The 24,822-nt window shown below is 32.1% G+C and overlaps 1 protein-coding gene across 1 annotated transcript in view; it reads right to left on the minus strand.

The window, feature by feature from the left end:
- The window catches only part of LOC106682186 (papilin), a gene marked incomplete in the record, with an annotated part of 101,084 nt that extends 86,941 nt beyond the window's left edge, over positions 1–14,143 (minus strand). Inside the window, 1 exon segment of the mRNA XM_067046213.1 lies at positions 14,076–14,143.
- Between the last annotated feature and the right edge of the window lie 10,679 nt (positions 14,144–24,822).

The following is a 24,822-nucleotide window of genomic DNA, read 5'->3' on the forward strand; positions in this document are numbered from 1 at the left end:
TCTCTTTCACCCATATTTATTACTTTCATATCTATTACTTTTAATATTCTAAACATTTTTTTTAAAAAAAACTGATATCATTTTATACTTATCACTTTTAAATTTATTACTTTTAGTTTAATGTATTTAATTTTTTTATTAATGTATATAAGTGCTATTTTGAATTTTTCTTGGATATAATTGTGGACGATCATGTTTTCGTGTATATATAATGTTTGCTAAATTTAAAATATATAGCATATTTTTAAATGTTTTAAATAATAAACAAAATATTTTTCTAAATTGTATATGATATTATATATATCCATACTATTGATTATAATTATGTTTTATGTTTAAGGAAAAAGTCATGTTCGAGTATGATAAAAAATTGTGAAATTGAAAATAATGGAAAACATGAAATATACAAGGGAAGATAAAAAGCTAGATAGAAAAAAACGTAACATTTTTAATTGAGGGTTTTTTCTCTCCAATTTTGGGTTGATAAGTAAGCTGTGTGTTTTAGGAACCCGGTGTATTTTGGCAGCATTGCCGAATAAACCATTTCATTCTTTCATCTCTTAATTATAATACAAACATTTTTTTTATACGCACCTATATTCTCTTTTTGGCAGCAGGATAATTGAAATAATTAAAATAGACATGGTTTAGAAATATACTCTATAATGAATCTATATTGCTATGAGGCTAGTTGGCTACAATTTTCTGTCTAATATTACTGTTACGAAAGTGAGCTAGTAGGGGAACGTGGTAGATTCCTGTCCATTCGGCAACAGTAAAGTTAACCTAAACCAGTAAACAGTCGATTGAAAAATTATTCTAAAAGGGTAGAAACGTTGAATAGAATAAATTTCAACTTTAGAAACAGCACCCCTATTCCCGTTACAGTCAGCTAGATAAGCTGCGACAGAACGATGGACACTGATATTATAATCATACCTATATAACAACACTTATATCATAACAATTCTATTTGAAAACCATACAAATATATATTAAAACATATTATTTCCTAATCATTATAAACAATACGGATTCGTTCTTAAAGTATAATCTTTATTTATAAGAATAGCAAGGTTTTTAGGAAGGGTTCTTAAGACAGTGACAGGAACATCTGAGGATACATGTTGAACCAATCCCCGAAAGTACCAAGCGAGACGTTAAGAGATCTAAACAATTTTATTTTACACTAAGATCAGCTAAATAGACTTTTCAGAATCCAAATATTTACTGACACTCAAGAGAAATCTGTTCTTTAGCGATTAATTTCCTTCGTATATTTAGAATCGACTTAAAAATAAAATCCTAGTCTCACTCAAGACTTAGAATTTTGGTCTCCAGCTGATTTAAGAAATAAATAAATTCTTTATATAGTCAATAATGAAGTTACTACTGATAAAGGGAGACATACGGACGTGAGAGCACTGATTTTAATGATTTTTTTGTAGATTAGACACGTGAGGTCAGGGATCTAGCAAAAGTACCTAGGAATCGAAAATAAAATTACTTTGCTTAGTTTCAGTAATTTTTATATTATTATTTTAGACCAATTGGATGGATTTCATGTAATTATAAACCTATTGATTTTTTTTTTTTTTTTTTCTCCATAAAATAAGAAACCATCCACGGTCGTATTTAATGAGTTTAAATATAAGAATTTAATTTTTTATAACAAAAGACCATAAAATATAAATATATATTATTTAATTATTTGCTTGATTTTTAGGTGACGTATATAACTACAAGGCTAGAGGTACCATATAAATATTGAATTACCTGGGGCAAAATGCTTTTTTATTTCTCAATAAAAGCTTTTTAATACTTCGTGTAACTACTCCAAGATATCAACCTAATGACATTAAACATAAATCAGCTCTTCTTGTTAGATTCCTAAAGGGAGTATAGGTCGATGTACGACATGTCACAATCCCTCAAGAGGAGATCGTAACACTCTAAGGCAATCCTTTCTGACCAAACCGCCCCGCTAAACCCCAATTTAGCGACGTCATATACCATCTCTGAAACTTTTATTTAAAACAGGAAGAGAAGGATTAAGTTAGGTTCATCGAGAAACTCGGCAAAAGTGGTGCAAGACAATCCTGGAGCTATGTAATATTTAAAACTTTAGAGAAAGTTCTATGTTTTTATGAAAATTTTAGGAATGAAAGATTTTTCAGATGAAACTAACCAGTCTTAATCATATACAAGTATTTGAAAACATTCGAAGTTATTGCACGTAATTAAATAAATTATTTTTTTATATAAAAACTCTTGATTACTCACAATGACTTATACCACTTTTGCTCTCAGCGGCTCAGTTATAAGCAATTTAACTACAATTTTGCCGTGGAATGACTGTCATTATAATAAAAGTGAAGTCGTAACCTACTGTAGCAATGCATGGGAAACAATATGGGTATTTATTCTTTAACGTGAATTAAAGAAGCAGAAAATGATAACGTAATTTAAAAAAAAAAAAATTATTGAAACATGCTGCGAAGTATATATATATCTTTGGCAATAATAAAAAAAACAATGTAAGTTCTGAGTAAAAGATGTAAAATTTTTTAATTGATTAATCAATATTTGGACAATTTGAAACAAAGGATTGTATTTTGACTGCCTAACTTGAGAGTGTTGTAGGTAAGGTGGCTCTTTAGCAACCTCAAAAATGCAACGACGCCGGTTCTATTCCGACCTGGGTAAGTTACTTTTATTTCATTTTCCTAAGGAATCAAAACTCGACCTTCCCAATCTGTTTAGAAAGGGGTGGTAATCTGTAGGATAAACCCCACGAATGTTAGAAATGACCAGGAATGGGATAAAAAAAATAATCTGTCTATATTGCTGCTCAGGAAAATTGCATCCCTTATCTTCCCTTCTTGACTCTTAACTAATAGCTAATTAAAACGTTTTTTAGTTCAGTAAAGGACGAAGGAGGCAGCATTATGTTTAAAATATCTTTTTTGGACTAGGGAGTTCCTTTTAGAGACCTGCTTTGACTTCAGCAAGAGAGTTCTAAAAGCTGACTGTAAATATTGTGCCATGTGTTTATATTACTCTGCTATTATTTAATGAATAATATAATTATATTCTTTGGAGTTTTTTACAACTACGATATTTCTTTATTATTTCTGTTATCTATTTAATTTAATAATTTTCTTTAGTATTTTGTCCTTATATGTAGAATGAATGTACATTTAGAGCTCTGATACCCATTTTCCTGGATTTATGGCAACGTGTATTAATATTGCTCAATAAATAGTTATTAAGAAAAAATATATCTTTAAACGCGTAAATTGAGAGTTATTAAGAAAAGTTGTTTATATTTTTTTTAGTTTCCTTCATCTCCATTCAAATAGACAGTAAAATTCCTTTTTTTTTAAAACTATAAAAGTTTTTTAATAAAAATGGAAGGGAAGCAATGGCTGGTGCCTGTAGACTGTAAATAGTGATCAATCAGAGCAGGCTCCCATTTCGGCAGGGCAAAATTACAGCCCCTGTTCAAACAAGGCTGTGAGGTTGGCGTGGCTGGAGCACACCGGAGCGGATCGTAAACTATTCCCGCTTCACGAGCATTATTACCCAAACCTGTTTGTAATTAATTTCGACAAAAAGGAACCAAACTTGCCCTTTATGCCTCAAGAACGGATTTATTACTGTCACGCCGAATACACACTTACCTAATGACTACTTAATTTTTTTTTCATCCAGAGTCGAAGAAAAAGATCGTGAGGTGTCAAAAGAAAAATTACTGGGTCTTGGAATTCGGAGTCCTATCCCGGTGGGAATGGTCTCCAGCAGGGAGGAGGGATAGCAACTTGAGTGGGAATGTGCGGCATTAATACTTCGGCTGCTCTGAGGTGCTGTCTGGATCTCAAGAGAACCTGCTCCAGTATTACTAGACCAAGTCAGGGAAATTTTGAAGACTAGGGTCTTACTAAGCTAATGTTGAAATGAAAATTTCCTGATTTAAAAAAAAAAATTAAAAAGGTTTTTTTAATATTAAGAAAATATAATAAAGTGTGTGTAGTATATCGTCGCTTAGGCTTGAGCCCGAGAAATTCCACTAAATAATAAGTTAGTTAATAATAACTTTCCCACATGCATTGCAGTATAGTATTACGTAACAAAAAAAAATTTCTGTTTCTATGAAAATTCAAATTTTAGTGTTTCTAAAGCGGAGAATAATGAATATAAGTTTTGTTCCTGCCAGAAATACAACAATGTAACAAAGATAACGCTGCAATGCAATCGGGAAAGTTCCGATGGTCCCATCCGAATCAGATACTTCTTTTTCTTTCCTTTATTTATTCACGCTCAGTTCTTTAATAGTTTGTATTTATCCATGGATTAACATTGCTTAAAATGAAAAATGTTCATTCATTTAAAATAGATAAAATTAAAGCTATTTTGGAGATAGATTTTTTGAACAATATGATCAATAAAATTTTTTAGGAAGTCGGAAGAAGAAGGAAGTCGCTTTTAAATAAAATAATAGAAAAACGTGAAACAAAGTATTCTATGATATGGTACTTCCAGCCTGTTGATTTTTTGAAAATGTCGCTATCATATCAAAGACATATACTTGCCTTAATAATGTAATATCAGTTTCATACAACTTTCCAAATAAATTCCGAAAATCTGAAACTAAGAGTGCACAATGCCATATCCATGATAAGGCCATATTTGGCCGCGAGATCTGAGCTTTAACAGGTACCTTAAAAAGCAGAATCGAGAGATTTGAATGAAAGGTCCTCCGTACAATTACAAGTGCGATCTGTGATCAGAGCCTTAACACATGGAGGAGATGAACTAACACTGACTGCTTGCAGAGTTCAGTCAAGGAGGTTTAGATGGGCGGGGCATGAGGCTCGAAGCAATCCACATGGACGCCTCTACACATCCAGTAGAGTTAGCAAGAGACTACGTGGCAGGGCAAAAACCAAATGGATAAATATAATCTGAAAAACAGTAGCCCAAGACAGGCAGACGTGTAGAAGGCTGGTTTGGGCGGTTAAAGATCGATATGGTTTGTAGAGCCAGCTGAACAAAACTAATAATAAAGTAGACTTTGGCTCACAATAAACAGTTTAATTTCTGTTTGAGATATTATGACCGCGCACGGACTATATTCCTTTTATACCTTTGTAATTATATCTTTTTTTTTTAAATTGAGAATTTTTTTCAAAACTATATAATGTGTTAATTTTTTTTAAAAAATGTTATCAAAATTTTCTGGCTTACGAAGAGTCACGTAATGTACAATACTTTTAGATTTAATTAGATTAGATTATATTCAGATTAAGTTATCGCCAAGTAATGCCTTCATTTTTAGAATTTTTTACTCTAGATAAAACTGTTAGTATGAGGATTTAGGTTTAAATTCAAGTGTTATCCTTAACTAGCTTACCAGTTATATGCCACTGTTAAAACCAATTTTCATGAAATCTAAATTGCACATAAAAAAAATAAATATAAAAATTTGATATAAACACAAAGTTAATACTAGTTACAAACGAAACATGGCATAATACCGTTAGCTACAAATAATAACCGGCGACCATGAAAGGTCTCGCCATAGGGACTAGACGAGTAATTGTGTAACTGGTCCCAGATACGCTCTGTCAGCGGCCAATTTGTCTACACGCGAGCGATTGGCCACGATATATCCTACGTTATTGCCTTTTGATCAGTATTTAGTTCTAAATAATCTACGGAACTAGTTGGGGACCTTCTCGATAACGTCCGCCCCTTCGTACTTGCATAAGTGGTTTGCTTCGGATCATCACCGCATTCAACAAAAGGGTATATACTTTACCTAATTGGCTGTTTATCATAGGTTAATAACGGAGTTAGAGCAACCTCAAATTTCAAAATCTTGTTTGAAAAAAAGCTTTAAAGAACAAAAAAAAAATCTGGCTGGGATATAAACATTTATTTAGGCCAAACTAACAATAAAAACCATAAACGTAAAATCAAAATTAAACCTTATGAGATATATGATTATATGACCATTGTTAATATAGTCATTTATAACTCAATAATTTAAACATTTCATCCAATTACTACGATAAAACTACCGTTGGAAATCTGAATGTCTACTCTTTTAACCTACAGTAAAATTTTAATTTAATACCTTTGTAAGGACGAAATATTAGTTTTAAATAAAGAAAATCTGTTTAAACTTTTTATTTTATACCTTCGGTTCTGATTTGTTTAATTAGATTCGGTTTGTGTCCTATGGCACATCTAACCAAACTTGGTTCAGGATCCTAACCACTCTTAAGTTTGGTTAGATTTGTTGAGTCGTAACGAAGTTATTTCTATTTTTTTTTTATTTTTCAAAATAAATTAATCATTAATTCAATGCGTAACTAATTAAATATATTATTATGATGAAACTTTCAATTGAACTATCTACATCCCCAAATCTAGCAATTGTGAAGCATTGAGGGGTCTACTAGTATTTTATATAGATCTTTTTAGGGCTTTATATCGTTAAAATTTCTAGAAAATTCCTAAGATAGAAAATTGAATGAAAACCTGATTTCAACCGCGAGGTTTAAAAAATAGGATTATGGAAATAGAATATAGTTTGCCTAATAAAAAGTCCATTTTTAGTTTATGGTTTTCAGAATTCAATTATCACTTAAATATCAACTCTTTTGCAAGATCTTCGACGTCTTTAAGGTACAGCCTCCAAGAGAAGACAAGCTACCAGCACAATGACCTTCCGATATAAGCTCAACATCACGCACCTGCAATCTGATTGGGACCCAGGATCCGCAACTCGTCTCCCCCCTGGAGCAGTACATCTTCATGTTATCCTCTCCTATCTTCCCTCCTCATCTAGAGGAATAAAGTAGAAAAATTAATGGCTGCGGGTGGGTCACCGGGGGCTGACGGGTACAACACTAGCGGAACCAGCAGCTTCTTATCTGAGAATGAGTTATTCTTCAGGAGGATGTGCTAGGAGCATTCTATATCATGTGTGAATTTTTCGCTAGTTTGGAGATTTAGGCTCTGTATATAAATATGATAAAAAAGATGTTGCCTACTTGCTTGATTTTACAGAACTACTTGAAAACATTGTTCGGATTTCTACATTTCAATAAGTATTGTCATCAAATAAACCTCACTATAGTTTATTTTACAATCGCAGAACTTCTAGTTCAAAAATTGCGTGCTAGGATTCATATTTTTATTATAGAATTGGCCAGACATCAATAGGAGATGTAGAAGAAAGAGATACTGTATCCTTCTATCAATCTAAGAGGTATCGTTTTATCGTAGATATGAAATCATAAAATAAAAGCCTTATTATGTCCTCAATGGTTACAAAAAACAAAATAAATAAAAAAAAAATTCCCTTAAATGCATAAGGATTCTATACCCAATATTTCATAAGAACTTTAGGAATTACAAATATACAAATATGCACACAATCTCTAAGTTATGCAAGTAAATATCACCGGTCACAAATTATCTTATGAAATAAAATAGAGATTTACCGCAATGGCCCTTTAACAACTGCGCCTATTATTTTTTATGATTGGTCAGATAATTACAGCAGATAAGGTGATCAAATGATATAATAGAATTTTTTTTGTCATATTTAATAGGAAGTTTGTCATGAAATTAAGTAGGTGAGTAAAAAAAAGGAGATTTTACCTCTAGTAATAAATCTGACCTTGCTTGTAAAAATATGGCTGGATAATATTTAAGACGTAATGGCAACAATAATATTATTGAAATATGTAAGCTCTATGACTCTCTATCATCGGCTAAAAAATGTTTCAAAATTTGAGATTTTACATTTCAAAATAATTTGAATCTAAGTAACGAATTAAAAGCTCTATGCTCTAACACCGTGTTTGTCCACTTTCCTCCAGACCATTGGACCTGTTTTCACTTGCACTTACCTATGTATAGAATATATAGTAAGGGAAAATATTACGATCGTGAAAAATTTCGAATTACAGTTTTCGACGGAAAAACAAGTTTTTGAGTCCAACAACCTTAGGCTTGCAAAATGGTCTGTGTGTGTATGAACAGCCTAGGTAAGAAAAGAAAGGTGATATGAAACTTACATATTTAAGTCGGGCATATTTTGGCCTATCTTATCTTTGGCTTTGAACTAATACCCCAGGACTTTAATGTTCCCTCCTCTGTACTCCAAACAAATACTGGAAGTCAATTATGGCCGTCCTGCTATTTCTTTATACATTTCCTGTCCTATAATGAATATAATACATAGTTTCTGGTAATCTATTTAATAAGAATAGGAAATATCCGCGGAATACAGAAAAAAACGTCCTTAAAAAGGATTTAAGGAGATAAGGCAAGCTAATTAAGGAAATTACATGTAAGACAGCTGTAGTATTTTTTTGATAATCGTTACTTGCATTTGTCTTTACTGTGCCACATAGAAGCCCGATGGGAAAAAAGTCAGTTATTTCACCCCAATTGTTGATTACTTTCATGAAAACTACGTATTATTAGTCAAAATAGATGAGTCTGCCAAGTATAGGTAGGGGGAATAAAAACTGGCGGCTGTTTCTAAACCTTAAAAAAAAAAAAATTACATTCAGAGCTCTATATCTTTAAAACTTACAACAACACTATAAAACCTAAGAGAACATTAATTAAAGTAGAGTAAATTTGCTAAAATGTTAGACCTAATAGAGCTATTTACGTCCATTAGTATTCGAGATATAACTTTTTAAAAAGCAGCATTTCATAAAAAAAATGTACTCAAAGATCAGTAGTAAGTCAATTTATTTTGAGAGATCAAAATTAAAAACTTAAAAACAATTCGACGTATAAATGTCTATTAGCACTGAATTAAAGCTAGTTTGATGGAATATAAAGTAGGTTTACGACGTTTATCTTCGTAGAAGAAGTAGTTTTCATGATATTTGCTAAAATAAAATCACAAAATGATAATTTCTAATTGTTCGGATAAAACGTTCGATTTTTGAGAAAATATACCTCGATAACCATAAGACGTACGCATGTCTGCTAGCACTCACAATGAAGGTAATTTAACTTACTATAAAATAGTTTAGTCTTTGTAGGGGTAATAGTTTTTATGATATTCGCATATGAATATAAATTTTCCACATGCAAATTTTTCCGAACAACTATTTTTTTCTGAACAATTTTTTATAGAAAATATGAAAATTACTACTCCTACGAAGAAAAAATACTTTATACTCCATTAAAATAGTTTTAATTTAATCGCTAATAGACACCTGTATGTCGAATGGTTTTTGAGATATAGATTACTCAAAATAAATTCATTTACTACTGATCTTTCAGTACATTTTTTTATGAAATGTTGCTTTTAAAATGTTCTCGAATACTATTGAACGTAAATAGCTTTATTAGGTTTAATTTTTTAGAAAATTTATTCTAATTTAAATGATGCTTTATAGTGTTGTTAGTAGTTTTAAACATATAGAGCTCCGAATAAAAAATTAATTATTTTAACGTTTTGAAACAACCACAAATTTTTATTTCCCCTAGTTATACTTGGCAGACTCATCAGTTTTGACTAGTATTTATACATAGTTTTCATTAAACTTATAAAAAATTGGGGGTGAAATAACTGCCTTTTTTTCCTCTTGGGCTCTTGTAATAACAGGTCAAGCTAGACTCTATTTGGACCTGAAGATTTCCAAGAAAATATCGGACAACTTAGTTCGGCAATCAATATTTTAAGGAACTTAGAATTATTTTTTAAAAAAATAATATTAGATAAATTTATTCTAACTATCGAGTTTTTAAAAGTCCGGTTAGGTCTATATCCCCACCATTGGCTGTGGATAAGCTAAATTCTTGATAAGGACAATAATAGTAAAAAGGATGAGAGTACAAAGGCGCCGACACCGGTTGATGCGGGTCAGTGGAGATAGAGATTAGTATTCCAGTCATCACCGGCCGTGTTTAGCCTCTAATGGAGGCAGCACTGATGAATGGCTCGGTAAGCCAGCGTATTTTCTCTCGTAGGCCTGGGTCAACCTGCTCTCAGACAATGGATAATGGCCTGCGCACTTCAAAGGCTGATTGGTGACGGTTGCACCCAACAATATTGTGCAATTAGGGGTGCAGTAGTGTGTCCTATTGTGTTGCACCTATCTCAACATAAATATTTCAAAGCCATGAACCAGCGCATGTCATATCTTATTTAAGGGAAGGGTTCCGACTCTCGGTTATCCATTTCTTCACTAAACATACGGTTAACAGATATTTACCCATTTCATTTAGAAAATAAGTTTCAGACTTATTGTTAAGCGTAATAGACATGTTTATATTTTCACCATACAAGACTGAAAAAACTGCTCGTTGATTCCGACTATTACAAGACTTACTAAAAAAAGGGTTTAAACTTGAAATCCATTACAAAAGACAGATCTATATGACTATAATAAGGCATACCTGGACATACGGAGTTCAGTTTTGAGGCTCCACTAAAGAATCGAATTCCTCTCGTGTCCAATCCTTACAAACCAAAATCTTCAATCCTCCCTACTTTGTCACAAATCAAGCCATCCATCATGACCTCAATGTTCAATATGTAGCTAATTTGGCCAAAACCAGATACCAATCCTTCAATGAGATTCTTCCTCACCACCCAAACCCATTTGTTTCTAGCCTGGCTTATGACCTAATAATGTATATTATAGATTACAGTTATACTGTATGGTCTGATCAAAAGATTGCTCCAGTCTGTCGATTACTTCACAATCATACCAGTATTCCTCCTCTTCTCCGTTCTATTAACCCCAGAAGACAAGTGTGCTAATCCAGGAAACTCGGTATTTACCTTTTTATTTTCTGCAGGAGATTCTATGCGATCTTATTGGTAGCACCAGGGTCCTTTATACATTGCATATTATTATATAATTCAATATTCAATGTTGACAATAGCTATCGCAGGATCTACCTCGCTGAGTGGATTTATAAAAAACAGAAATAAAAAAAACAGGCTATCGTATAGCAACCCTAGTTAGCATAATAAACAGGGGATGATTTTCAATCAAGAATATTTGAAAGTGGACAGCTGTTTAGTGGAGAGAAATTATAATTGACCGGTAGGAGAGGATGATGATATTTTTTGTGGTGGGTCGTCCCGTCCTTGTTCTTTATGTGAGGGCCGCCCTTGCAACGCCACTTGTCGGCCTCTGCTACGGCAGGATTCTAAGGTAGGCAGCCAACGAGGGAAAGTTAATTAGTCAGCTATGTTTAAATAATTTTTTTACAAGTAAAATTCCGAATACTGGAATGATCTGGAATAATAGTAAGTTGAAATCGAAAAACAATATTCTTGTAGAACAAGAATTAGCTTTCCTAATGCGGCGGTCATACCGTCATAGTCCACCTGAGAGTGTCATACTTTCGAAAGCTTACTTTAATTTTAATATTCTCAGATATAATAAAAACAGGGGGAGGATCATAAAGCGGTTGATGAGCTGAGGGATTCTGAACCTTCCTGCCTTATTATTCGAATAATTTAAATTAAGGAGTCAATCCAAGAATGATTGCATAATATAATCCTTTGTAGCGAAAAATTCCTAATTTACGAGAACTCGTTCGTACTGATATTGCTTATTTTTTAAAAGGTTTATTGACCCAATTTATTATAACTTCAATTAATTCAATTCAATTGGGCATTCTTGAATAAGTGTATAAGTGGAAATAACAGCGTCCCCCCCCCGCAATCCATAGCTTAACCCTTGGACGAAGTAGGATAATGGAGGAGGTAAGTTGCTAGGAAAAGTGAGGCCAAGGAAGGCAGAGGAGCACGGACCTATCACTGGAGGCTTTCTGCTTCAGTTTAGATTACAATAGCCGACATTCTAATTAATCTCAAGGTATAAGACCTCCAAGGGCGTGGTCAACTCTCCTTCTTTTGGTTTTACTTTCCGTTTGAATGAGAGTACGGTATACAATCACCATGGCTTCACCGGCCCCTTTTTGATTACATTTTCTGTTATATTTTGCCACGATACAATCTTGACTTTTGGGAATTGACTGAACTCTCATCTCTCAACAATGAACATGATTTTGAGGGATATAGCGAGTAAATTAATGACGACGAGTTCATTTCAGTGTTTTAAAAGTAGGGATAGAATAATTTACCTCTTAAATGGAAATTACTTCCAAGGTTTCTCTCAACTGGAGGGATACCTTTACAATAAAATTTCTCTCTATTTATGCACTATATATGCATTTGAAGGTAAAGTTGATACATACTAATACAACGGACGCAATATGGATTAAAAAAAATTAAGACAAAAAAAACGAATATTAAAACGAAAAACGAAAAAAAAAAGAGTATTAATTATATACGTACCGCTTAGTAATAGTTACAAAACTTAATTTATTTAATATAGTTAGATGCCTACTCCAGAGCAGCTAGGAAACTCAGGCTGGTAATATAAAAGTCGTAAATAGATTGTATCTGATTCAATTAGGGAATTGAATATCTAAGATAGACAATGTTGAAATCCAGGCATTCCAGATTTGATATTTCGATACGCTGGGTACTACAGACAGATTGTATTAAAGAGGACCGCCATTATAAAAAACAAAACCCCCCTGACACCTGCCTTAGATAAGGTATAATAAAGGTGAGTCTAGGAGGCCATAAAATATAAATTATTATAGGGTTAATAGATTTTAGATCAGCACCGCCCAGGTAGGCAGTACACGGGGTCCTACCTGTAAGTGAGTCCGTCCAAAGAATAGTGCCTACTCATTTCTTAAGCTCAACTTGATATGTATGAATTTCACCTAAATTAAATATAACACTTTAATTACATCCTGGTATGATGATAATGATCGTGAGAATTATAACCCAGTAGTAATCAAAGGGAACTTGCCTATTTAAATATGCACTAGCTACATTTAGTAATTATAACATTTAATTATTTCAGTCTTGAATTTAAAAACAACTTAAAATAAACGTTCTATTTTTGTTGCAGAAAATCTTCTTGGGATGGTTCCGAATAAAGTACATCCTAGCAACAGTCGCAAAGCTATAACACGTATATGTACGTACATGTGCATTATATTATAAGATAACTATTATAAAGTGACAAGGGCGAGTGAAGAAACCCATTGATAAGTATTAGCATGACAATTCGACGATAAGACGTTTCGTGGTCATCTTTTTTTCAGACGCTTCTGGGATTACGGGTAAAAATGCTGGGATATCTTGTTATGAACTGGTATTTTTGCGTGGATAAGGAAAAAATATTTATTTCGAGCCAATTCTGTAAAATTAAAGTCTTTAAAAATAATTTGAATGCCATAGCATTGGAGGAATAAGGATTCTGGACTGTAAGGACTGAGGGCGGGAAACATTAAATTGTTTCGTGGAGTACAACACCGAATGTTCAAATAAGTCTGATAAATTTATTTCATTAAGTGAAATATAAAATATAAAAGTTAGAAAAATATTTCAATTGAACACATTCCAATATTCAAATATTTCTTTATTTCATTCAAACAAATGTGTTTACAAACTAGTATAAGAGTAAAGCAAAAATAGGGGTTCAGTAAACTAATTACCAGAGATATACAATTTTTTTTTCACACAATAAAAGTTTATAAAAATCAAAACTTAGAAACTTTTTCTTTTGTCATTTTGAAATATTGCGTGAATCGCGAGCGTGAAGCGTGATATCAATCTACACAAATTTTGTATAAAATAACTACGCTATTTGTTTTTAAAATTAGAATAAATAAAACAATGGTGACCGAAAAGCTGAAAATTCTAAACATTTCACTTACTTTTTACTCAATGCTCAATATCAAATGCTTTAAACCAAATGATAACAATTAATAATAACATGTTTTTAAAGCAGTATAAATTTGCTAAAATTCGAACCCTCATATAACGGATATTAAGGACATAGAGGAGAGTCACAAAAAGAGATTATACTGCTGTATAACCATATCTGTGACTTTCGGTCTAAGTGAGGCTAATAAGAAAATAGTTAAACAATTATGATATTTTACAAATAAATCAACTTAAAAATATGTAATAAACTTTCAAAACTCACCCTCCTGTGATTGTGGTTGCCTATGTGCCCGGCGGCGCACGCGCTGGCAAAAAGCAATAGCGTAGTAAACCTGAAACAAAAATGTCATAAAATTACTCCGAGGAATATTACCGGATGTGTATAACATGTATCAAATCCCAATAGCTATTAAAGTAATATATGGCTCATTCCTTTCCCTTTTCATTATACAAAGGATCAATGCCAAAGCAAACCATTGCAAGCTCACAGAGCATCAGGCCGGGGTATTTTCAGAGAAGGAATAAATTGCGAACTGAGCTCTGTTTATACAATGGGTCAACCTTTGCTTATGCGTGGGGGAGTGTTGATACCAAATGGGAGGCATGAATTTCAAAGCTTCTGGCTAATTTAAGAGTCTACTTCTGCAAATCGTTTTCCTGCCCTACTGAGGTTATTTTAGCTCGGTATTTGAAAGCTTGTACAAAAAACAAAAAAATAAAAAAGGTAAAAAGAAGTTTCTATTTTTCTGCCGTACATCGGCAATTAGACGTAGCGATGTTTTCATTAAATAACATATCCGTTTCCATTTCAACAAATAAAAATAAAATTACAAAGTAATTCATAGTAAACAGACATTTCTGTATTCTTAATGAATGTATTAAAATAAAAATATTTTTTTCTTATTTGTTTATTGACATTAACAACTGTACATAATAATACATCTAGTAAATTTGATATAAGATCATAATGGTATGATAGCGGTATGTAGACATGATAGAAGCTACCCATTGGTAGCTCTAATAACATTTAAATATTAGAAGGTCTTGAGGCAATTTTTTTTTTTGCTGGCGCTTCGGAGGATTGTCAGGAATGAAAGAGGAATCAGGTTAGAAACTAGTGGATTTCGGTGGTTAAAGGGTTTATAATGGAAGGGTTGATAAAGTAAGGAGCATTGGGGATTTTACGAAGGATTTGGATTGCAAGGATTGAATGTGAGAGGAATTCGAAGTAAAACAAAATGAATTAATATTGCATATTAATATATGCATATTAATATATTATATATTTTTTTCAATAGACAAGGAAGAATTCAGGGATTATTTCACACCAATGTTTTACACAAAAAAACATTTTTATATCTGTTCTTATTTTCAATTCTAATGATATATTGCTGCTCGCCATATCCTCCTCTGATAATGATAGTAGATGAACTGATTGACCACAATCTAAGGAAAAGAAAGAAAAAATAATTGATCTTTACTTTCTCTTCCAAACTTGTTGAAGTCAAATCATAAATATTTTTGCTCAGCCCACATACATAAAATTTAATAATGACCTACGCAAGTAGGTAATGTTGATTATATGCTATTGGTATCTATTTTGTAATGTTTTGACAATATGTTGATCCTTTTAAGATGTTAAAGGATTGCCAATACTAGAAGCCATTTTATATACTGAGCTAGGGAGAAGTAAGATGCAAACATCTTAATATTATTATTTTTTAACATTTTTAGAATTTTGTTTTACTACACTTAATCGCGATAATTTTTAAGTAACTTATAAGTTATAAATTAGTATTTTAATATACTTATTTTTATAAAAGTGTGGAAAGATATGAATATTTTTTGATTAGCTATTTTTTTAAGGAAAAGTATATTTACGAAGAAAGAGGCCATACTGAGAAATAACATACATCAAACCACATTAGATAAAATAAGTACAATATGTAGGGTTCATCATTCTCCATCACACTGTTATCCCTAATAATAACAATTTGGTCGATCGCTATCAACAAACCCCTCCTACTCAAGATAACCTTGAGATGCGACGCTTTCGATATACATTGTAAATTTTTTTTTAAGTGATGCTTCTTTTCCTACGTTCCACAACATAAGAAAAAAAATAACAGGAGTAAATTGATTTCGTGATGCCAGGAAGTAATGAGAGAGAAACAGTGATCAATTCTAGCATACAAATTTTATTTTGTAACAGGAGAACAGGAGGTTAGAGAAGTTTCATAATTCCGGCTGTGCCGTTCCGATTGAGGGTGCTCCTGTTTTCTAAAACAGAGTATGTATTCCAATTACCATGTAGAACATTTTCCTCAAAGAATTGACTCAGGATATAGCTGTTCTATTCCAATTATTATTATTACTCTAGAACTAATGTTTTTTGCCTTGAGCTATAAGAGGTAGTGCATGATTATTATTGATAAAATTTTAATAAGCGCTTTTATTTCTAGAAGTTCCAATTTTGTCGGCTAATTGCAAGACTGCCACATTTGTTTTTCTTTAAAATAATAATAACGGTTTTTTGTTATTAAGTTGTTTACCAATGATTGAGGGGTAAACTGAGAGGGAATGTGAAGCAAGAAAGGCGGGCCTTATGATGAACTCCAAGGGCGTGTAAGAGAAATAAAAGCTAATTAGCCTTCGGTTTCGGTTTGGCGAATTACAATGGCGAACATTCCTATTAAGCTTAACGTATGCCTGGGCTCTGAGGGCGTGGCTAACTCCTCACTTTTTGACTTCACTTTTGGGTTGAAGGAGAATGGGTATGCCACTTCCATTATAATTTAATTAGCAAGTGTTATGTTCACCAACGAGCAGCCACGCTAGTAATACTAAGTTCCTTACTTACTTTACTATAGCAATCAAATTTTGTCCGTCTACTGCGGATTTTCGTAGAACGTTTATGCACGAAAAATGATTAATAAACCTCGATTAATATTAAAATATGTACAAATAATTAAAAATGTATACATCGTGGTCTACATAACGAGATTACAGTTTTTTTGTTTCGGAACCTAACCGACCGCTAACACAGAAAAATACTTAAATTTGTATGTCTTTAATTTAATTAGCAAGTTTTGATGTTCCATAATAATATTAAGTTCATTATTTTGCTGTTGCATCAAATTTTCTGGCTCTATCGCGGAATTTTACACAACAAAAAATCCTCAACAAAAAATAATGAAGGCTCAGGAACCAACTTTGTGAATGTAAAGCAGGAGCAAGCGGTGTGTGCCGGACCTCCGGATATCCAAAAAACTATTGACATGGGAAATCACGCAGCTACAAGGACCCTACACACATATAAAAGCCTTCTTCTATTCTTCTGAAGACCCCCGCGCACCTCTCATACAAATGGCAACATTGTTGTGCAAACTTTATGAGCTTCATCTCAATGGTGGGCTAGGTGATTTCATCGTCCCTTGCAATATCCTATGAATGTCAATAGGTTTGCTAATTTAACTTATTGGGTGTTCTCTGGAAGCTGGGTTTCTAACAGGAATAAAGAACAGGAAAAGTTAAAACATCCCATAGGGAAGAAAATTTTCTATATGAGAGGAGACATTTCTACAGCATGCTTTAAAATACTATATACAGTATAATTTCGGTAATCCCAACTAATTGATGTAGGGAGGGAGAGCATTCAGATTACTTAAAAGTTCGGATTAACGAGAGTATTAAGAAAAATTCAACAATATGTGTAAATTAACTATTTTTATTTATAATCTTTACACTTTCTTGAGACTGCTTAGTATAAAAGTAATCTAATTTTAATTCTTTATAACTTCAAATTGTTCCAATCAAATAGGTAAAAAAAACTTTGTATAATTGTAGATAAAAAAAACTTTGTATACTAAAAAACGTGCTTATATTAATAAGAATAGTTATGTACATTCATATTATTTAATTTTTTTTCGCCAAGTTCGGACTACTGTATTTCGGCATTTGCTCTTGGATCAAACAATTGTTATAATAAAAACTGCCCACGTATTTTTACAATAGCCTAAACCTAGCACTTCTCCATCTATAAACGACTTATATAATTTACAAGGAGCGCTACACTACATCTTTTGATCACCAAATTGGAATCATGATTCGAAGAGGATATACGGCAGAACGTGAGATACATAACTAGATGCAGGATAGTGAGAGGTATAAATGAAGACTGACGAGGCAATAGTAATTCATACCATAATAAAGATATAAATAATAAATAATGGCGGTCAATGGCCGATTTACAGCCGGAGGCTTCCGTGTGAGGTTCGTAGATGCCGAGAAGTTCGGAGTATAGGTGAGCGAAATAACTAGTAGAATGGAGAATGGCCGCCGAGGTAATAAATTTATTTATAGTCACGAGTCACGAATACATCACCAAATATTTTAAAGTCACTATGCAAGCGAAATGAAATAGAATGGTTTTAACAATGGAAAGAAGTCAGTCACGTAGTATCATCACGGTTTTAGGTGAGGCAATGGTCATAGTGGGACCTACTGATATCTGAAACAATTTACTACGATGGAAAAAAACTTTGATAAGAAAGTGAGAAAAAGATTCCTTCTTTTATTTATTTTTTATTTTTTTTTGTGAGTGAAATGGACCATTTTCCTTCACTGAAGATAAATCATCCAACAAAAAACAAAGGAAGAAACCGGTCTAAATGGACTACAATGCCACTAGTTGTAAGGACCACCCAGGCGATGAAAAAAAAAAACTGTCAACCATAAAAAAGTGGGAATAAGAGCATAAATAGGTAGAAAAAAAATGATTTTTTAAATCATATCTATATCATGAAGTAGATCAACTACATGAAAATTAAAATTTGTACCGTTACAAGCCATGTAGGGGCAAAGGGTACTTTGTAAGGAAGTACTGTTTTTTGAACAATAGTTGTCCAAGGAGATGGATCAGAGATAGGCAAAAATTAGCTATAGCTGAAATTACAATGGATACGACACTTATTCTGGAATGAACCATTGATAAATAAATATCGTATCCATGGCAATTTTCAAATCAATGGATTTGAATTCGTATCAATGGATCACGCTAAACCCAAATTGTTTTCCCAAGTAAGAGGCTGGATGGACCATAAGGGCTCCCGAACCCACAGGGTTAAATCACGGCTACAGATACAGAATAAATAATTATCTGTCACAGCCGGCATCGAGCGATTACACACTGAACTACTCCGCTCTCCAAAAATTAAATTAAACCTATATCTATCTAAAGTCTTTAAATTTTTCGAAAGACGCAAAAAAATGACAAGACATTTTTAAAGAAAGATACTTAAATACAACTAAAACTCCCATGAAAAATTATTTTTAATAATTCTTTAACTATTTAAATAGTCCAAACCTTTCTACTTAAAACAATAATAGCTACTTTAAGTATATACCTAAGGTTTTGAAAATATAAGATCTCTGAAGTAAAAACTTGTCAATGAATAATACATCAATAAAAAAAAAGTTTATTTATTTTATTCTGTTATAAAGCATCTCAGAATAATTCATAATTAGTTATAATAATGGGACGAAATTCCAGCTATAATAATAGAAAAAATATTTGGAATAAAATAAATCAATTCCTACAATAACTACATAAAAAATAGTTATAACAATAACTGATTAAAATGGTACAAGTGATTCAGACAGTATGATGATTATGGAATCAAGGAGAAAAGGGAAAAGAGCGAAGAGACTGGATTAATACAGAGAGAGAGAGGGAGCGGATTAGGGTAAGAATGGTATTCCAAAGGAATGTTGCACAATTAATAAGACTTTGTCAAATACGTCAGTTTTATGGGAAGGGATTTAGAGATCGGAATGGTAGGACTGAATTGCATGTAAATTTAAACTGAGATGGTTGATAGGTACAAGGAAGACGAAGTGGTAGAGGAATTAATGGAAGAAGTAAGTGTGTAGATATTCCGAGTAAAGTTAATTCTAATACAACTTAAAAAATAGTAACCAAAGCAAAACTGAGCTATAGTTGAAACTAATAGCTAAAATTGGCATGGATACTACCCTTATTCATGAATGAATCATTGATAAATAAATATCGTATCCACGGACCATTTTTTCGATTCTTTTCTTCTAAGATCGCAATACTTTCCCTGACTATATAATTCGTACTCGTATATCGGTAAGTGACAGTAAAAATCAATAAAACTAACAAAATGATAATTTGAAGATAAGCAAGCTTGAAGAAGAGAACAAAAAGAGACCTCTCATTGCTCTGAGGATGCCCTCTCTCAAGTATTTACATTATTAATGTAATAATATAAAAGTAGTTTTATAGTTTAAGGGACAAATATCCTCTAAGAACATTTATTCATATATATTATTCATTATTTATCTATACTTCAGACTTTATGTTCATTTGTCTGACAAAATATTTAAATTTTGATTATAATTACAATTTTATAGTATTAATATATGCTACATATATATATATATATATATATATATATATCGATATACACATCGATATCGTGGCATAATTATGGAGTAGGTGAAAGATTAGGTGTTGTTTATACGAAAGAACGGAGATGGGTTAGATATTTCGAGATGCTGAGAGAATTTTAGAAGGAGGTTACACGAATGAGGGATTCAATGAAAGAGTATAAGAGGTCATATATAAGTCAATCGATTGTGATCTTGTACTTAATGAATGAATGGATGACATATTTATGATATTTTATTTTATGTATTGCTGTAAGAAAGTAGAATAAAGCGACTTCACGAGACATGCGAGCGCCTGGTAAACAGAGATTTTCATATCGACTTATATTACAATTATATTCTCATTTTACACCTACACTTCAACTATCCAAAAGTGTGTAGCGAAAATATTTTTTAAATTTAAATCTGTACCGCTACAAACCATGAAAAGTCAGGGGTTCAGTACTTTGGAAAGAAGTACTATTACTAGACCAACGGTTGTGCAAGGAGGTTATTATTTTTTAAAATTAAGAAACAAAAACCTTTATATCATTAGATCACCTAGAAATAATTTATATTTTATATCATAGTTTTCTAAAAGCAATTCTCTCTGGCTATTATCAACGCACTCTTTTATTTTTTCCCCCTACCTCCTAACATAAAAGAAGTTCCGTGCAATTTTATTAATTTTTTTTGCCCCCTGGGGAATCCCCCAAGTTCTTTGAAAATCCATGTTTCCACAACATTCCATGTTGCTTTGATATTCTTCATAAAAGGAATCTTTGCTTGGTTAGTAAATAGGTCATTGAGAAAGAACGATACGACAAGGGATTACATGGAAACGTTAAACGACTTAAAACCAAAGTTGATTTGAAAGTAGCAGTTAATTAAATCAAATACCACGTATATAAACTTGGAACTGCAAATAATAAAAAAAATCCAGTTAAATTAAATTGTTCCGAAAATGTAACGCATATTATGCGACAATAACTCTATAAAAGTAAACGGATAGAGATATAAACGGTGTTGTTTAGTCCGATTGAAATTTGAAAGATTTATACTTTTAACAGTACTGTGATAAAAAAAAATTTAATTTATTGGACAGCTTCGTGTAATAAGTTAAAAACATAATATTTTAGTAACTCTAAACAACACTAATTTGATCCAAATAGTACAACATTTATTTTTAAGTGCATATATCCTTTAATGAAATTTTATTTTATATTTTGATGGACAACTTTTCATGTAACTGTAAAATTTCAAGACCTTTATAGTTTAGTATATATTGATATTTATAGTTGAATGACGAACTTAATTAGCTAATATAGGACGAAGAAATATTTTATAAATATTTGTGAAAAATATGACAATTTTTTGTTTTTTTAAAAAGTTAAAAATAATTTAATAATCCCTATCAAACAATTAAAGTTGATAAATAAGGTCTCTGCTCTTGAGAATGAGCAAATGCCTAAAACATAATGTAGACGATTAAAGGGAACACAAATATAAATTAGGCAGATAATGGACTTTGTAAAAGTAATTTTGAAATTATACACGTAAATAATTGACTGTAAAATAATTTCAAATTATGAAGAAGATGGTTAGGGGTGCGGTCGAACAAAAATAGTTGAAAACCATTTATTTCCAAAGTTTCGTAAGCTCTAAACTTGAACAACCCTGATGCACATTTACAAAATGGGGCGAAACGTAGGAAAATAAATAGTTGTTAACTATTTTTATTTCTTTTGACCGTACTCCAGACCATCTTCTTAATAATTTTGAAACTGTTTTAAAGAAAGATGATGACGATTTTTCTAACTTTGAATTTAGTTAAAAACCATAATTTTCAATGAATAGTAGTTCACTTTTGTTTCCTTGTATAATTGTCATAAAATTTATTTGTGATAACCAGCTAACTCAGCATGCACTCCCAACTCGCAGTCCCTGACATTGCGTTCCCATTGCGCACCACGAGATCAAGAGAGTGATACCGCGCAGACTTCGGACCGTTGACCCCCGATCATGCGGGTAATTATAAAGAACTGTCTTCTCCTAAATAGATAATAGCGTAATGATGGTCTATTTCTGGCCGAAAGTACCATCTACAGGGGGTAGTATGTCTAAGAAACTAGATAATTGATGTCCACAATAAGTACAAAATTTATCTCTGTTACTTACGAAATGTATAGCCTCCTGCCGTACCTCCTGTGAGGATGCCGTTTACAGATCCAATTCTTGGGATCCCCTACACGTTCCAAATATTATTTTTGAAAGATCTATTTCATTGCGGAGTATATTTATTGTTATAACCACCACAGAAGCTCTGACCTCCACAAAAATATTAGCGTTGTTTAAATCGTCAACATTATACTTAGCCATTACCGATGACGATATCCTTTGTTGACCTAATATATTTAACTGAATGAATTATTTATCAGACTCCTCTAAGCACTTGAAGGATTGGATGTGACGTGAGCCTATTGTCTAAGACTAAATGCTTAGTGCGTGAGGTCTACTTCACTGCATCGCTAAATATAGTGATGGAAGAATTTATTACAACAAATTATCATGTTAATTAAATCATATTATTTATTGAGGAAAAACTCTGGATGTTTTTTAATCAGAATTCTTCCTACCTGTTTAAATGATCTAAATTTTATGTAGAGAATTTTATGAAATACAATTTCAGGCAATTGATAATAATATATTTAAGAAAAGGAAATTTCACATATACAAGTTTAAATCGATTAAAACTAATTTAGTATCATTTGAAGTAGTTAATTACATTAAAAAAATAATAATAAATAGAGTACAGAAAGAAGAAAAATTTTTAAAAAAAACATAGTGATAAAAAATTCATGTTATTATTATGTATTATGTATCATTTACTTGACTTAGTCTATATTTTGTAAGATTTGAATGTTTTTTTTTCTTACCTCCTTTATTATAAATAACAATATTAAAATATATCTAAGTATATATAAACATAACTGGTAACCTTCCTTAGCGATATGGCATTATAAGGGGTTGGGCTGGGTCCGCTGGAGGCGGGGGTTACAATATTGGCCAAGGAGCCGCTGGCCGGAGGGGATGGGGAAGAGTACAAAGATTTGAAAAAATTGTCAATAGATTTGAAACAATAGATTTAAATAAGTATGATGTGTAGTAAGCAACCCAATACAGTCGGGAAGCACAACTTAGTTGTTTTGAATAAACTTTTGCTCTCTCTTTTAAAGGGAACAGTTGTTAAAAATTTGAAACTTGATCCAGTGGTCAATGAAGATAAGATTACTTCCATGATAGTGGAAAAGTGCCCTGATTGACGAAAAGATATCCTGGGGAGAATTTGGAATGTGTTTTCTAGATTGGGTTTCGAAATTCAAGTATATAGGATACCAAGTCATAAGCAACAACGCCATATAGTATAAGAGCCCGGTGGAAAAAAGTCAGTTATTTCACTCCAATTTTTGATTAACTTAATGAAATCTATGTATAATAAGTAGTTAGAACTGATGGGTCTGCCAAGTATAGTCGAGGGGAATAAAAAATGACAGCTGTTTCAAGACGTTAAAAAAAAAAAAGTTTCTTTCGGAACTTCACATCCTTATTACGTCTAATGGTTCCAGAGATAGATTTTTCATTAATTAAATTTTTTCTTAGAAACTAGAAATCAATATTTTGTGAATTCATTGTATCAAATACCATGAAAACTACTACACCTAGGAAGAAAAACGTTGTATATTAGCTTTGATATGAGTGCTAATAGACAATAGTACGTCGAATTGTTCCTCTGATTTAGATTTCCCTAAATTTACTGATTACTGATTTTTCAGTGCATTTTTTTAAAACTATTTCTCGGGAACTATCAAACTTTTTTTTATATATTTATTGATAATTACAACTGTATAAAAAATACAACAAGTAAATTTGATCATAATGATAATGATATGATACAGCATGTAGAGAAACAACCCAGTAGTAGAACTCTAAAAACATTTTACAATATAACGCCACGAGGACATCTTTTCAGGCACCTCGGAGGATTGCCAGGAATGGAAGAGGTTTGGTTAGGGAGTTTATGATGGAAGGAATGATATCGGGCTCGGGCTAGATCGGTTACATGAGGAACATTTAGGTCTTTATGTATGGTTTTATTAGTAACAAAATAAGGAGCATTGAGGATTTTACAAAGGATTTTGGATTGTAAGGATTGAATGCGAGAGGAATTCGAAGGTTTAGTGGAGCCCCAAAGCTCAACTTCGTATGTCCAGATGGCCCTTATTATTGTCATTTAGATCAGTCTTTTGTAATTCTAAGTTTAGACCGTTTGTCTAGTAAGTGCTGTAATAGTCAGAATATGCGTGCAGTTTCCTGTCTTTTCAGTCTTGTGTGAGGATTCCAGGTTAGTCGTTTGTCAAGGTGTACTATCAAACGTAAACTGTTTTATCAGGGCTCATATTTTAGTAAATTTACTCTACTTTAAATGATATTCTAGGTTTTCTCGTATTGTAGGCAGTTTTAAAGATATGGAACTCCGAAAGAAAAAAAAAGTTTTTTTA

Source organism: Halyomorpha halys, unplaced genomic scaffold (genome assembly GCF_000696795.3).
Source record: "Halyomorpha halys isolate HHAL.00 unplaced genomic scaffold, Hhal_1.1 Scaffold394.1, whole genome shotgun sequence".
Classification (NCBI taxonomy): Eukaryota; Metazoa; Arthropoda; class Insecta; order Hemiptera; family Pentatomidae; genus Halyomorpha; species Halyomorpha halys.